Genomic DNA, 4,594 nt, shown 5'->3' with positions numbered 1-4,594 from the left:
GAGATTTTGTTCTATTGTGAAAATATCTTCGTATAATGTAATTTTGTACATGATATTTCCATGTTACTGGTAGCAGTGCGTTATCAGACCGGTTCTACATGTCACGAGCTTCTCCTGTGATTCCCAAATAATCCCATGTATATTTGACGTGGCGTCTTCGATGATCAAGAAACTTATATCACTGACATGTGACACTGTGAAATTGGGAATAGAATTGGTGCATCAGAGCTGTTTATGAATAATTTCATCCAAAATATTGAGAATATGAACCCCGCAAAATTTCCACACATCAAATAGAATATCATCTGAGAAGTTGGAAAACAGCGTAAAAGTATCAAAAAAGGCATGGAAGATTGATGTTATGGTATGGAAAATTGTAAGTATGGTATTAAAGAAGTGAGGCGGGTATGAAGTATGGAAATTTTTCATTCCATACCATACCATGCCCATGCTCTAAGTATTCATCAATATGACCAAAGACCAGATACAATATTCCCATTCTTCAAACAAACATGCATCGCTATATTATTCCTGTCATGTCATGCTATAAATACACTGTTGTTGGTAGCGGACAGAAAACTACGATTCTCAAGTCATTCTGTTGTTTTTAGCATATGTCTTTCAAAAAAACTGAAGCTAATAATTGTATCACGATAATTAGTTATGTATATGGCCAACGTTTTCCCGTGTTGTTATACGTGAAAAACGCATATTTACTGGTACGCTACAGCTGACTTCGTCATGCCTAGTTTCTTTTTTTAAACTATACATTATCACGTAATACTCCATAGGTCATTTTTTAATCTCTCTTTACGCGCGACAAATATACTTGGCAATACATCAAACTTTAAACTATTCAGAATCCGAATGAATCACTAGAGAACGAGCAGTTAGGTAGAATGTAGGAGACAAAGCCACAATCCCTGGCCAAGGATGTTTTAACTGCAATCTGCCGACGGTTTCGACGGCTCGGATTGCAAGGACACTACTATATTCAAAATGGAAAATCAAGTTACTCGGAATCGCACCAAGAAAATTTGCAGCTGGGTCACAGATTTTTGAGAGATTTTATTTCAATTCTTCAATTGAAATTGCAAGTTGACGGCTGCCAACACACGCTTTTACAATTATGTATAGACGACCGCACGATTTTCCTTCTACGACTCCAAGTTGGCCACCCCTGGTGTAGGGGTCCTTTACACAGCTGCAACACCAATGGGTTGCGAGTTCGACTCCACGACTACAGAATTCTTAGCTACTTGTTGGAGATTTATCTACGATTTTCTTTGCCGTGAGAGGTTTCTGAAAAAGCCTAGAAGTAGATCGTGCTACAATTGGGCAGACACATAATCATGATATAAAGAATATCGCCCTGCAGTGACGTGCGGTCCAATGAGGCAGGTGAGGCAGTGCCTCGCCTGTCGTATGGGGGAATAAGTGAAAATCGTGAAAACCCTCGATGAGTCGATGATTTATTGATGTTTTACATCAATGTTTATAAATAACCATATTTGAACATTTTATCACCCAACATCATCAAACGCGCTATCGATTCTGGAATCCAACTGCCTCGTAGGAGTCGTAGCTTGGAATTATATAGTAGCGACGGCCAATACGCAATGCGGAGCCAAAACATTCCTTTATTTATATAGCTGTTATATATTTTCCATGCATAGCTACGTTAAATTGAGGTATGTGATAGCTCCTTGCATAAGCTAAATTGTCGTTGTTTGTATCCTTTATGCTGTGTTCGACTGCAATACCTATAACCCCTAATTGGGGTATGTGATAGCCAATGTTCCCTCTAAGCTGCGCACGTGCGCAAATGCGCAGTGCTGAAGCGGTCTCTGCGCACAGAAAATCCGAATGTGATGTTTTTTTAAGTCGTTGCGCACTGTTGTCCAAGGGATCACGCAGACGCGCAAACTCGTGAAAAATTTGAGGGAACATTGCCAGGGGCAAATAGTGTTATCGCTGAAATCTTACACCGAGGTACCAGTGAGGCCCGCAAAGGTAAATATCGCGCTCCGTGAAGAAATGAGTCTTTGCAATCACGAGCACCTAACGAAAAATCATTTCTTTTAGCATGGTTTCGTACGCGTGAGCGATACTGATATCATTTCAATAGCGCATTATTTTCTGGCAATGGCGGAATAACATGCTTTAGCAAAGTTATAAATAACAATGGGCTAACTCGAAGTTAATCTGCGAGAAACTAGCGCATAGTCTTCTCCGCGTGTCATGAACATTGTGTAAGATTTCCTCAGGACCGTAACTGCCGCACCCCAACCCCTCAATTAGGGGGCCGAGATCGAAGGGAGCCCAAAATTATTTCGTGAATTAACATAAATCATGATGTATTTTTTTGGAATTTTTCAAAATATTTTGTCAAATATGTTGATTATTGGGTACCCTTCCCACAACAAAAAATACGCGTGATGAAGAGAAATGGGCACTTGGGCGTCGGCCATTACCTTGCCACGACGCACCAAGACATATGAAGTTATAGACTATGTGACATGCGACTCCAAGAAGTGCGCCAAAACGATCAGCAGCGAGAAAACCTTGGCCGAAAAGGACTGCCCTATATGCTGACCGAAAACTTCGATTCATACATATAAGTTTAATTGTCCATAGGCGCGTAAATAGCTGGCTCTGAATGTTCATGTGCTGGCGATCCGATTCCCACAACAAGACAAATGCCATGTCGAGGGAACATTATTTGCCAGTAGAGAAATACCAATTTTAAATCGTGTTCGTGTTTTAGTTTAGTACGTTTGAGCGATTTCAATGTCTTTTGACATAGCCGATAGGAGGTCACGAAATAGCATCATGTAACGAAGTTATTATACCAACGGGTGCGCCCGAAGATGTTTAATTAATATTTAGAGGACCTACCTTTTCTAACACACCTCACTCTCGATCAGCGTTACCGGTAAATCTGATTATGTGAGCAGAGAGAGGATAAAAATGGACAGCAATAGATATATGCAATTCCCGATCATATTGACCGATTCAATCATGAATCAAATAAAATTTTCGCGCTTCGCGCGTTCAGACGACGCAACCACCAAACCGGCCCCCGATGTAGATGGTAAGTATCGGCAAAATGCGCAGAGCCCGATAGGGGGTTCGGTTTATCATCTTATGTGGGGGGCTGGTTGCGCACTATTGTCCAAGGTCCTGCGCAGTGAGTTAACGTGTCAGCGCAGACTCGTGAAAAATTAGAGGGAACATTGGTGATAGCTATACTTAGCCTACATAGCCTGTGTTGTCGCTGTTTGGTCAGTGGTCCCAGTCCTAGTTATTTTACACTAGATCTAGTGTAATTTGAATTGGCCTATAGTACATTTTCCTTCGAAATTCGGCAAATCTAGTGTTTTTTTACTGATAATATTTGTAACTGAGGATGCTATTTTCATGTGCTTCGAATAATTTATACCGGTATTTGAAGAGATAGTAATTACTATCCGTCAAAAACATGCCTATTTAGCACAATAGCGTCCAGTCCTATATGTATTGTAAAATATGGAATTGCAACGGCTATTAGTGTGCAGCTGTGCACAGAAGATGGTCTCTATGACCGCTGCTATTGTTACGTGCATACGTGTTTGTGTGTGTCCTTGTATGGGGGGCGGGTGTGCCTCACCAGCCATGAACCTCTCCGCACGTCACTGTCGCCCTGTGGTGTAAAATCACTAATGCAGTCGAAACGCCATGAATACCGGAGAAAATCTTGGACCGTGGATTTCGAACCATAACATGTTATCTATAAGTTTGTTAGAAGGACACTTATAACAGTGCAGTCAATATTACACAATCGTGACTGTGATTCACTTCATATCTGCAACAGTTAAAATTTCCATCGGTACTGCTCTTTCGGCGTGCGCCCACGCCCACTTCTGTGCAAATGAATGGGTCAAATCATGTGATCCCTTCATCGCTGTGGTCGTGAGGATTGTCGTATGATAAGCTTACACAGTAGGCCTACTATTAGTTGTCATACGTTCCTATAACGGCGCACGTCGGCTATGTTGCGTAATCAATACCGTAACAGTAGCCTACTTCATCAGAACACCCCAAAACACGATGGCCTTTTGAATTTTCCATAGAAATGTACTTAATACCGCAAACATCTGTTCATTTACTCCGCATTGCATATGGGGCCTGATGGCATTGTTCAGTGTAAAGTATGTTTTGCAAGCCCGGCTTAAAGCGAGTAATTTGGACCGAACTGTAGTTGACAGCTCATGCATTCAAGAAGAATACCGGACACGTGTAAAAAGACGATATATCATAAAACTTGAAAATGAATGAAAATTTAAAAAAATCGGAAAATTAAATAAAAGTAAATTTGGTCGGCAAATCTGCGCAGAATTCGCCTATTAATTTTTGAATTGAGCTTGTGCCGTTTTTGACGCTGATAATTCAGCGTTCAAGTAATTTTGCACTTTGACGTCAGTCAAATAAAAAGTATTTCTACCCAATTTCATATTTACCGTTGATGTGCTAGTTTAAAAAAGTACCTACCTATTTATTACCGATGCAAGCTACCCTGTCCGAATAATACCCGCGCCAGTTAAAGCTTTCTAGA

This window comes from Botryllus schlosseri, chromosome 7 (assembly GCF_051294905.1).
Source record: "Botryllus schlosseri isolate E-star chromosome 7, Bs_hap1, whole genome shotgun sequence".
NCBI classification, from domain to species: domain Eukaryota; kingdom Metazoa; phylum Chordata; class Ascidiacea; order Stolidobranchia; family Styelidae; genus Botryllus; species Botryllus schlosseri.
The sequence above is the reverse complement of the archived record's forward strand: the minus strand, read 5'-3'. Positions refer to the sequence as shown.